The 12,647-nt window shown below is 47.0% G+C and overlaps 1 long non-coding RNA gene across 1 annotated transcript; it reads left to right on the top strand.

The window, feature by feature from the left end:
• The first annotated feature begins 1,020 nt into the window (after positions 1-1,020).
• LOC144380298 (uncharacterized) lies at positions 1,021-3,706 on the top strand. The gene is made up of 2 exons (XR_013444378.1): positions 1,021-1,255; positions 1,555-3,706. It is a non-coding gene; the product is annotated as an uncharacterized LOC144380298 (long non-coding RNA).
• The last annotated feature ends 8,941 nt before the right edge of the window (positions 3,707-12,647 follow it).

Here is a 12,647-nt window from a genome sequence, read left to right as displayed (position 1 = left end):
ATGTTGCCCAGGCTTTGCCCGCTGCCGTATCTCCCACCTCCCTGTTCTCCAGTTTCAATGTTTGGGTCTCTCGTTATATTAGGAATGTGATCTGGTTTGTGATCACTGTACCCAAATACCTGTGAAAGACAGCAGGGGCCAGTACAGATGAACTGGCTGTTTCAGTTGTGCGTGCACGTCTCTGTGTGTGTGTTTGTGTGTGTTTGTGTGGTGTGTATAATGTATGTTCGAGGTAGGCAAATGGTTTACATATTCCCAGCCCATGTTAACATGATGTTCTTTCCTGAACGGAACATGTTTCTGAAAATCCCCAAGTCCTTCCCTCGGAAACTCAACAATATCGTTATTAAAATGGTTCTGTTTAAAGAACACTTCGGTGAACTTTATCTCCTTCTAATGATATCCTCATTTTAAAGGTCATGGTGTTGAGCTGCCGAGCTGTGACCCAAGAATAACCTCTGTCTGCTACCTGCATTTCTGATCCGTGGTCTTAGCATTCGGAAATGCTCCTTCCCTGCGAGTTTCAGCAGCTAAATAAGTTGCAGCCCCTTCAGCTATACTCATAAAAATTTGCTTCCAGACAACAGGGTCTGTTTATTGTGTAATAATCGAAATGGCACTAAATTGCAGTGATTGCTGAACACTTAGGAATTGTATTAACCTCTTAAGTGCTAAGCGGTTTTCTGTCCTCTCCCTGCTCAGAGGTGCGGGCGGACGTGTTCCTGTCACTTTGCTTCCCTCGGTCAGTGTCACGCAGGACCTAAGTGTCCTCAAGTCCAAGTCCTGCCCTGCTCAGCGGGCCGGACCTTGCACTAACCAGAAGACTGTCTTGCCTGGGCCTGTCGCAGAGGCGGGAAGCTGTCCCTCCCGGGGATCCCGGGAGGCTGGGTTGGCCGGTGTTGGCTCACCGGGTCCCACTTCTGTCCCCTGGCTTCGGCTGTGTTGTGTGTCTGAGGATAGTTGCTTTACAGCTTGGTTTGAGAAGAGATTCTTTAAAAAGCAGAGGGGGTCACTGGCCTTCCTGCTTCCTGCCGGATCCTGGCCCGGCTCAGCCCGCCTGCCCTACGGGAGGCCGGGCTGCTGCCGTGGTGGCCTTGGCGTCCCTGGGCCCTGCGCCGCCAGCCCCCCGCCCCCGTCCACACTGCTCCTGCGCGTGCGGCGGGCCCGGAAAGGAAGAGTTAACCAGAAATGGAGCGGCGCTGCTCCGGGGCAAGCAGCCTCGCTGCAGAACAGAGCAGCGTTCGTGCAAAGGCAAGTCATTTCCCGAAACACTGCAGACACACGGCCTCGGGCAGCCTAAAACCTTTGGAGACCAAAATGGCTCGCAGGGGTTGGAAGTAATAAGGTGTTTTTCCCTTCTTTCTCCTTCACTGAAATTCTGCGAGTTTGCTCTGCCTTGCCGGGGAACAATGGTGCTGTTTTTGTGTTTTCTATGGCTATTAAGATCCATTACGCTGTGACATTTTTTAAGATTGGTTATCCTGTAGTTTGGTGTTAAATTGAAGTTGTTTGTTTTGAATTTAATTCTTTCATTTTTCAAATGGAAAAAGGCAGCTCTGGGGTGCGGTGAGGCTCGCTCACTGAAGTATGCCGACACTCGCTCTGGAGCGGATCTTTTCTGCCATCCCCGGACCTCGGCAGCGTTTGCCGTGGAAGAACCTGACCTATTTCTCCATTGGAAAGTCTGAAAGAATCCTCGGGGATGACTTTCAGAACTGCGAACCAGGGGTCGTCTCCATTGTATCTCGAGAGAAACCGGATATGAGCCAGTTTTCAACAGAATGTTCTACATCCAATCTGCTATGCCTAATGCAGCCTGCATGTAATTATTACTACTCTCTGGTGGCAACAGCAACAGAATCAGCTTCCATCCCTCAAATGACCCAGCAACAGTGGGCCAGCAGCCTCCGAGATGACATCTGTTAACTCTTCGTCAAATGTCCTCTCGTTGTCCCCTTCTCCGGAACAGCTCTGTGGTTAATTACGACCTGAGCATATGACACAGCCTTTCGAGGGGGGAAAGAGCGGCTTAGGGCTGGGAGAAATCTAGCTCCAAGAAGAAAAAAATTTAAAAAAATTTTTTTAAAAAGCCGTGGCAAATTGTTTTAAAATAAACATTCATTTGTAGCCCCAGCGTAAGTTGTTGGAATAGGTTTTGATTAAATCCCAAGATTACAGGGTTACTGTATAGCATTGTGTCCAGAGGCCTAGCCCTTCGTGGAAAAAAAGAATCACATCAAATTCTTGTCAAACCATAAAAAAGTTTCCATCAGAGGCACACGGGCAGCCTCGGTGACCGTGAGCAGGGGCGGGGGCGGGGGGACTGGTACGTGGCTGTGCAGCTGTTATCAGCTGTGTTAGTGGTGAAAGGTAGTTTCATCTTAATTGGCCACTGGAACTTGGAAAGGCCAACCTGATAAACCAAAATTTCAGCCCAGCCCCAACTTAAGGAGGTAAAGTAACATCTAAGATCTGTCGCCTGAGGTTTGCATGCTGGATTTCCTCCCTGGAGCCCGTGTATAGCGGCTGGTTTCCAGTACTGGACCTGGTCTTGAACCTGGGTCTTCCTTGCTTTTGCCTTCTGGGAGGTGAGCTCAAAGGTGCAAGCTCCTCGGCCTTCACTTTGGGATCCGTGTGTCGGTGCAGGGTTGAACATGTGTGGATCCAGTGTTCTGGATCTCTGGGTTCTCTGCCTGCTCATGGCCCTGGGTTCTTGCTAAGTGTCTCCACTGTGATAGCCCACCAGCCTCTTGGCATGGGGGTCCATCAAAGGATTGGCCAGGGAATGGGCTGAGCCACCCCGCCCCCCACCGACAGAACCAGAGCAGCTCAAGCCTGGCCTGGACACCAGTCCTTGCAAGATCCGGAAAGGCCTCTCTCCCTTTGCTCCTCTGGGAAGGGCAATAAGGGAAGGCCGCCACGCCTCAGGTGGCTCTCCCAGGCCCTTCCAGCCTTGAGGAAGCTCCTGAGCTGCATTCTGGCCGCCAGCTGAACCCCTGTCTGGAGGGTAGCCTGGGAGAGTTCAAAGCTTTCAGCGTAAGACCCCAGGGAGCCCTGCCCTGCCTTTGGCGGAGGGGAACCTGAGAAGACTGCCTGGTCACAGACATGAACAGGGGCCACCAGCCACCACGGTCATGAACAAGAGCTGTTCTCCAGTCTGTGGACAGCAAACCCAGTTCATGCGGACATTCTGAGAGATCACTTCCATTTCTTTTGCTGTTTCTGATAGAAATATACTTTTGTATATTTTGAAAACCCTATAGTCGACCCTAATCTCTTCTTTCCAGCAGCACCCTTTGGGATGCCATCCAGGTGGGTTCTGAGGGCTGCTCCTGGCCCTGCCCTGCCACTGAAGGGCCTGGGGGCTCAACTTTTGGAAGCCACAAGGGCAAGAGGGGTCCCCGAGGGTCACAGATGTAAGCTGCTTGCATGAACCCTCTGATATCAGGCTCTTCATTTAAAAGTGCCTTTGCTTGGAAATCAAGGCCAGACCAAGTGGACAGTGAGTTTTGTTGTAGACGGAGGCACCCTGGAGGTGGAACAAGCTTGAGGAAGGAGGATCAGCATCTCCTTGGGACTTAATTCACCAAGAACTTGATTTGTAAGCCATCAAGAAGGTGCTAGGCCCTGAATCAAAGTGAGACATTTTGGCTCTGCCCTTCGGTGCTGTGTCTCCAATCCCAGTCCTGAATAAACATCTGAATGAGATTGGATTTATTTTCTAGGTTTTGGCAATCAGTTCCTCCAAATAATATAATTACGTTCAAAATAAGTTCTGGGACGGGAGCAGAATTGGTGGAGGGTATTGAAATGAGCACGCTGGCTTTGTTCCCTGCTGGATCTCGGCCAGCGAGGTGGGGCTGCGAGACAAGTTTCCAAAACCAAGCCGATCACGTGCACCAGATGTTCAGGCGAGATCTCTCGTGGTCCTGTGCCACATCGCAGAAACCTGGGCCTGGCTTCTCCCTGGTTTTGGTCCTACAGGCAGCATCTCCCCCATGTCATTGGATAAACCTGTCCCCTCTGCTTGCTGCAGAGTTTTGAGACCTGGGGAAGGGGGTCAACGGCACAGGCCCCATCCCTCTGCAGTGCCGGCTGGCCTCTTCCTCTCTCCACCGCCCTGCTCCGGACAGCTGTAGAGGAAGCAGGCCGCAGAAGGTACCTTGCCAGCCTCCTTTCTCGGGACACCCTCTCCTGCCTGCCCCGGGACACAGGTGGGGTGGGGACTCACTTTAGGAAGGTGTCTGAAACGAGGGTCAGGGCCTGTCCTGAGGCCAGGGCCTTCCCTGCCACATCCACAAGGCCAAGGACTCAGGACCTGACGTTTTCTTTTAGACTCTGTCCTGGGGATGCACATGTGGGTTAAATTAGAGCAATATGTTTTTCTAACAGCATCTTGGCTGAAAAGTCTAGCAGATAAATGGAAACAAACCCAGCTTTATGTGAATGAAAAGGGGATGTTGGGGGTTGTGCTTCTGCCTGAAGCACCCTAGCCTGAGGGGCTGTCCTCACCCCCACCCTCCCGCCTCCGCCTCTGGTCTCACCCTCGGGCCCTGACCTCTCCGCCTGCCCCAGGAAGCGCTGATCATGGGGCTTCCCCTTTCTCTCAACACCCCTCACCAGGCCTCTGCTCTAGCCCAACTGACTTCCTGCCTCTCCCCAAACCTGCTCTGTGCTGCCCCACCCCTTGACACCCCGTGGCTGTCCCCCATGCAGTGCCCTCCTGCTCTCAAGCCTGTCCTGCACCGGGGCACAAATACCCATTCCCGGGTCCCTGCGGGGCAGGTCGCTTACCCATTTCACCTTTGGTTTCCTCCCCTGTAAGTGGGGATGGTGATGTCTACCCCACAGGGCTCTGGGAGGACCGAGTGACATGGTTCACGTGGGGCCCTTAGCACAGCACCCGGGACACCGCTAATACTCGCTGTGCACACCATCCACATCATCACGGCCCCCTCTCCAAACTCCCCTCAGCCTCAGGGCCCGGCTGAGCAGCTCCGCTGGATGGGATCATCCCCTCCCTGTGGGGGTCTTTCTGCACCTTCAATGCTGGTTTCAGGCCGGCTGCAGGCAGGGAGCCCTCAGGGCAGGGTCCTTGCCAGGCTAGCCGCAGGGACCAAGGTGACAGGGTATAGGGGGATTATTGGTTTGTGATTATGGGTTCTGTTGGTTTTAATGGGAAGGAAGAGGGGATGGAGCTCTCCCACAAAGGCACCAGGCAGCCTGCGTCCTTCAGTCCTGGGCCTGCTCACAGGTCCTTGGAATGGAGCTGCTCCCAAGGCTCCTGGGGAAACAGGTGGTGATTTCCTGGCAGCTGAACACCTAATTGGGAACTGATTCATCACTGGATGAGTCTGGAGTCCAGCAGTAGTGTGTCATATTTTCTAAAGCCACTTTCATGGCCTTTCCCTAAAGGAGCCTCTTCCTGTGTGCCAAGAGCGTCAGTGAAATCTCTCCTCTGTGGCCTTCCCTTCTCTCCCTGGAAATCCCTCAGAAACCCTTCCCCATCAGACGGCCTCGCTCACCTGATGTCCCCCAATGGACGATAATCTTTACGAAGCCAGGGAAGGGGTTGTCCCCCAACTCGTGCACCTGTCCCCATGCCAAGGCCCTTGACACAGGGTTTGTGGGAGGCCAGTGCTCGGGAAATCCCAAGTGACTGATATCACTCAGGAATGCCGAGTGATCGGCAGTCACTTTTCTCATTTAGTCCTCACTCTGCGGTAGAGAAAGACGCAGAGGCCAGCTTTCAGATGGTCAGGCGGTCAGAAACGCTCCTCTCCAGCTCTGCATCCCGCACACCGCATGCTCCTTGGAGGCAGGACTGCGCCCAGCTCCTCGCTGCCATGCACACACACCCCCCCCCCACCTGCCATGCCTGGTGCATCGTAGGTACTGCATAAACAGACGCTGTGAATGAATGAGCAGAGGGAGACGGAAATAGTCCGATAATACAAGATACAAGTGGGTCTCTGCCCTCTCAGTTCCTGGCGCAGGGCTCTGGATACCCTGGGAATCTCCTGGGTGATGGGGTGTCTTTGTTCTAATGAGGCAACTCCGGGTGGTCTCCCAGATGAGGGCTGGTCACCGGGAAGACCAAGCCATGGTCAGAAATTTGGCATTTTTCAGCCCCACCTCACCCCCCAATCTTTGAAAATGGAGTTAATGATGGATCGTGCCTATGTGATGAAGCTTCCATAAAAATCCCCAAAAGTACAGCGTTTGGAGGGCTTCCAGGTTGGTGAACACATCTGTGTACTGGGAGGGTGGCACACCCCAACTCCACGGGGACCCTCGCAGACCTCACCCCATATAACTCTTTGTCTGGCTGTTCATCGGGTCCTTTATCATATCAGGCTTTTATAAACTGGGTAATAATTGTTAAGGAACTGTTTTCCTGAGTTCTGTGAGCCGTTCTAGTAAATTAATCAAATCCAAGGTGGGGGGGGTGGTCACGGGAACTTCTGATTTATAGCTGATGGGTCCGATGCACAGGTGGCTACCTGGACTTGTGATTAGCACCTGAAGTGGGGGGCAGCCTTGTGGGACTGAGCCCTTCACCTCTGGGATCGGGTGCTCTCTCCAGGTAGAAAGTGTCAGAATGGAGTTCAATTGTAGGACACCCAGCGGGTGTTGCAGGATTGCTTGGTGTGGGGGACCCTCAACGCCCCCTCCCCCGCCTGCTGACACACACACACACACACACACACACACATTTGGTGATTGGAAGTGTCAGCAGTGAAGTGTTCTGTGTAAAAGCACAGGAGAGAGACACAGGAGGGGGAAGGACTGAGGTTTTTTCCCTAATACAGAGAGAGAAGGGGGAGAGATTGCTAAGGAAATTGCAGTGCAGGTTTGTTTCACTTTTAGGATGTTGTCACAAGAGTCTGGTGTGAGCATGCAGGAAAACAAGGGCTGTGTGATTGACTGGGCAGTGACCTTCAACGAGGGTGGCCCCGGAGGGGATAAATGCCCTCCCCATTCTCCTCTCTCATTCCAGTCTTGAGCAGGAGGATCCCAGGGGCTGGCCCCAACCAGAAACCAGAGGCAAAGGCCCCCCCATTCCTGTGGCCCTCACAGGCCAGCCCCGAGGGCAGAGAGCCAGGTTGGGGTGGAGGGTCAGAAGGACAAAAGGAGCATATTAGACTCTTGCAGGAAGGCAGGGAAGCGGTTCCCACCAGTGTTCTCTAATTCATACAAAAAGAGCCTTCCTCAGTTTCATTGACCTTGTCCAGCTCGGATACTAATGTTTTTTTAAACTCCCCATGGAAGACAGACAAAGACAGACTCAAGTAGGGTCATGGTCAGAGACAAACCTCAGACACATCTACCTCCCACCTTCCCGCACCCCAGCCAGTAACAAGCAGGGGATCGGAAGTCACAAGGTGAAAATCACAGCAGGGTTTTATAAGTGTGCCAGTTTGGGATTAAGGAGGTTGGCGTGCATGAGAAAGAGGAAGCAAGGGTTTGCTTTCTTCATTCAGGAAAGAGGTTATAACCTACAAGCTACTCTTACGTGGGTGTCCTTTTTGGACACAAAGGGCAGGTGGAAAATTAGGAAGTAGATTTTGGAGGTGTCTTTTTCTTTCTTTTCTTTTCTTTTTTAAAGGATTTGAAGTTGCTGTCTTAAGCATCTGAGTTTATATTAAAAATGTGAAAATGCCAAACCTCAAAGCGAGCCCGTGGAGCCAAAGTGAGTGTAATGGTAGTGGAGAAGAAAAACAAGGCAAGTTATGATGTGGGCTGGAGCTGGAGCCCCTGGGGGCCCGCTCATCTTGAATTCTGCAGCGCTCAGGCTGTGGGATCACAATGCTTTCCAGCAATTGTTCATATCTTATCGCCAAGGGTGACAGGGACGGCCAGCAGCATCCCACACAGTCAGAAGACCTGTACTGCTGATAGAAAGTTTGTATTTGGGTCTCTTGGAGAGTCCTAGAGTCTGGGAGATGTCTTAGCTGCAGGCAGTTTGCAGCTCTTTACCCCAACACTGCCCCCTTCCATCTCCATAAAGTGGGGACCCCTCCCTTAGGGTCCTGCGAAGCACCTCCCTTTCTGGGCAGTAGGTATCTTTTTGTAGCTTGCTTTTTTGCTTTCTCTCTCTAAATATGGATATTTAATATAAAGATATATATACTTTCTAGATCTTGTCATGTTGACATATATAGATCCAGGTTATTTGTTTTAATGACTGGCTTTATTCCATTATATGACGATACTACGTTTTATTTACCCATTGTTCAAGTAATGGAAATCTATGACATTCGCACTTTGGGACTAAGAAACAATGCTGGGATCAATGGATTTTAATGTTTCCTTTTGCACCTGGACTTGAAGACTCTGGGGTATTCAGTGAATTGGGGAACTGGCAGGTGATGGGAAACGCACCTTAAACTTTCCTACTCTTGCCAAACTCATCTCCAAATTGCTCTAGGAAGATACACTCCAAATGGGAACACAAAGCTGTTCCCATTTCCCCACGTCCTTGCCAACAGTTGGTGCTATCCGATGATCACATTTTGCCATTCTTATTTATAATTTCCTATTTAGTAGAGAGCTTGAATATCTCTTCACAGGTTTATGGACTATCCAGTTTTTCTTTCTTTTTTTTTTTTTTTTTAAGATTTTATTCATTTGACACAGAGAGAGAGCACAAGCAGGGGTGGAGTGGCAGACAGAGGGAGAGGGAGAAACAGGCTTCCCATGGAGCAGGGAGCCCGACGCGGGACTCGATCCCAGGACCCCGGGATCACGACCCAAGCCGAAGGCAGATACTCAACCATCTGAGCCACCCAGGCGCCCTGGACTATCCAGTTTTTCTCACCTAGGATTTACCTGATGATATCCTGGCCATTTTTCTATTAGATTATTTGTAATTTTCTTATTGATTTGTAACAGTTTGTGAAATACTTTGGATACTAATCTTTTTTCAGTTATATGGGTTATAAATATCTTCTTCCAGTCTGTGGACTGTTTTTTTTTTCTTTTTAAACATTGCTGGTGGTGTCTTTTGATGTGCAGAGGTTTTGAATTTTAATGTAATAGAATTCTCCTTTTCCTTTGTGGTTTGTAATTTTTACATTTTATTCAAAAAATCTTTCTCTATCCTCAATGACATAAAAATATTTTCCTATATTTTTTTCTTAATTCAAATTGATTGAGGCATAATTTACACGCAATAAAATGCACCATTCTATTTTTTAAGATTTTATTTATTTATTTATTTATTTATTTATTTGAGAGGGAGTGAGCAGGAGGGAGAGGGAAAGAGAATCTGAAGCAAGTTCCGTACTGAGCACAGAGCCAGATGTGGGGCTCGATCTCATGACCCTGAGATCATGGCTTGAGTTGAAACCAAGAGTCTGGACTTAGCCGACTGAGCCACGCAGGTGCCCCAAAATGCACCCATTCTAAATGTAGAATCTGATGCTTTGATATATGTATGCAACCTTGTAACCATGCCTTCCACACAATATATAGAATGTTCCCTCACCCCTGCCCAGACATTCTGCCTTCCTACCCTTTGACCCCAGGCAATGACTAATCTGCTTTTTGTCACTATAGATGAGATTTACCTTTTCTAAATTTTATTTAAATGGAATAATATGGCATATTTCTCTGGCTTCTTTTGCCCAATATAATGGTTTTGAGGTTCATCCACACTATCACGCGTACTGGAGTTCATCCCTTTTATTGCTAAATAGTATTCAATTGTATGGATATACCATAGTGTGTGTGTGTGTGTGTGTGTGTGTGTGTGTGTGTGTATTTCATTTATCTTTGTTAGACACTTAGGTTATTTCCAGTTTGGGGCTATTATGAATAAAGCTGCTATGAACATTTGTGTACAAGTCTTGGTCACATATATACATTTTCCTTTCTCTTTCTTATTATTGAGTCCTTTGTAAGAAATGTGTATTAAGAATATTTTCTGGGGGTTCCTGGGTGGCTTAGTCAATTGAGTGTTCAACTTTTAATCTCAGCTCATTCTTGAAATGAGGGTCGTGAGTTCAAGCCTCATGGTGGGCTCCATGCTGGGTGTGGAACTTACTTAAAAAAAAGGAATATTTTCTCTCAGTTTATGTCTTGGATTTTTATTTTCTAAACAGTGTCTTTCAGAGAGCAGAAGTTTTTTCATTTTGATAAAGTCTAATTTACTTAAATTTCTTTTTCTACAAAAAAATGTGTCTTGTCTAACACATCTTTGCCTACCTCAAGTTCACAAAGATTTTCTCCTATATTTACTTCTAGAAGTTTTATAATTTTACAGTTTATGTTTAGGTCTATTAATCTGTTTCAAGTGAATTTTTGTGTAGGTTGTGAGGTAAGGGTTAAAGCTCATTTTTTTCATACGGATGTCCAAGTGTTCTGTCACCATTTCCTGTAAAGACTGTCATTTTCCCAATCAAATAACCTTAACCGTGGTGTCAAAAATCAAGTAACCATGTAAGTGAGGGTCTATTTCTGGACCTCTGTTCTTTTTTTTTTTTTTTAAAGATTTTATTTATTTATTTGAGAGAGACAATGAGAGAGAGAAAGAGCATGAGATGGGGGAGGGTCAAAGGGAGAAGCAGACTCCCTGCTGTGCAGAGAGCCCGATGCGGGACTCGATCCTGGGACTCCAGGATCATGACCTGAGCCGAAGGCAGTCGCTTAACCAACTGAGCCACCCAAGCACCCTCTTTTTTTTTTTTTTTTAAATGATTTTATTTATTTATTTGAGAGAGAGACAGAGGGAATGAGAGAGAGAGAGCATGAGCAGGGTGAGGGGCAGAGGGAGAAGCAGACTCCCTGCTGAGCAGGGAGCCTGATGTGGGGCTCCATCCTGGAACTCTGGGATCATGACCTGAGCCGAAGGCAGACGGTTAACCGACTGAGCCACCCAGGAGCCCCTGGACCTCTGTTCTGATGTACACTTCAGAATCTATATCTACTGATCTGTCCTGACACCAGCACCCCATGGTCTTAATTACTATAGTTTTACCAAAAGTCGCGATATCCTATAGGAAAGTCCTACAACTTTTCTCATCTTTTTTTCAAAATCATTCTGGATGTTCTAGGTCTTCATACTTCTATATAAATTTTAGAATCACTTGTCAACTTCAACCCAAGCAAAAAAAGCCTACTGACATTTCTATTGGGATTGTTTTGAATCTGTAGATCCACCTGAAGAGAATTGACATTTTAGCAATATTAAGTTTCCAATTTATGAACATGGAATGAGACATATTCCACTTCTCCACTTACTTAGATCTTCTTTAATTTGTCTCAGCAACTTTTTGGGGCATCTGGGTGGCTCAGTTGTTAAGCGTCTGCCTTCGGCTCAGGTCATGATCCCAGGGTCCTGGGATCAAGCCCCACATTGGGCTCCCCGCTCCGCGGGAAGCCTGTTCTCCCTCTCCCACTCTTCCTGCTTGTGTTCCCTCTCTCTCTGTGTCTCTCTCTGTCAAATAAATAAATTTTAAAAATCTTAAAAAAAGAAAAAGAAAAACTTAAAAAAAACTTTTTTTGTAGTTTTAAGTATAAGGTCTTGCAAATCTTTTGTTAAAGTTAGGCCTATATAATTTCATGGTTTTAGGTGCTAGTATCAATTTAAAATTTTTTTCTTTTCAATTCTTTGCTGCTAGTGTTCAGAGAAAACCTGGGATTTTTTGTTTTGTTTTGTTTTACATTGAGATTGAACTCTGAGGCTTTACTAAATTTACTTATTATTTCTAGAAGGCTTTTGGACATTCCTTAGGATTTTTTAAATGTACACTATATGTCATCTTTGAAGAAAGAAATATTTCTTCTTTCTATACAAGCTGTCTAATTTTAAAATTTCATTTTCTCCAGAAGAGAAGGGGAAATGGGCAAAACAAATGAAGAGAAGTGGGAGATACAGACTTCCAGTTATGGAATGAAAGGTACAGCATAGAGAATATAGTCAATGGTGTATCATAATAGCATTGCATGCTAGCAGACTAGCTACACTTGTGATGAGCATAGCACGACATATAGAGGTGTGGAATCACTATGTTGCATACCTGAAACTAATGTAACATGATGTGTCAACTATACTCCAATTGACTAAGATATTCAATGCAATGTTGAAAAGAAGTGGTAAGAATGGGCACCTTGTTATTCCTGATCTTAGGATGAAAGCTTCCCATCTTTCATGATTAAGTGTGATGTAGCTATAGCTTCTTCAGATGCCCTTTATTGGGTTGAAGAAGTTCCTTTATAGTCCCAGATTGCTGAGAATTTTCTTTTCATGAATGAATGATTAATTTTGTCAAAGCTTCTTTTTGCATCTATTAAGATGGTCATATGGTCTCTTCTATTCTGTTAATACAGTTAATTACATTGTTTAATTTTGAAATGATAAACCAACCTCTCATTTCTGGGGTAAACCTCACTTGGTCATCTATTGTTGGAGTGAATTTGGTAATATTTTGTTGAAGACTTATACATCTATGTTAATGAGGGATAGCAGTCTGGAGTTTTCTTGTAACGTCTTTGTCCGGTTTCATTTAACAGGTTAATATATTAGCCTCATAAAATGAGTTGGAAGTATTCCCTCCTTCTCTATTTTCTGAAAGAATTTATGTATACTTATGAATGATTTCTTCCTTAAGTTTTTGAGAGAAGGTTCCCAATGAAGCCACCTT

This window comes from Halichoerus grypus, chromosome 15 (assembly GCF_964656455.1).
Source record: "Halichoerus grypus chromosome 15, mHalGry1.hap1.1, whole genome shotgun sequence".
In the NCBI taxonomy this organism is placed as follows: domain Eukaryota; kingdom Metazoa; phylum Chordata; class Mammalia; order Carnivora; family Phocidae; genus Halichoerus; species Halichoerus grypus.
Note: the sequence above shows the minus strand (reverse complement) of the source record. Positions and strands in the feature narration are given on the sequence as shown.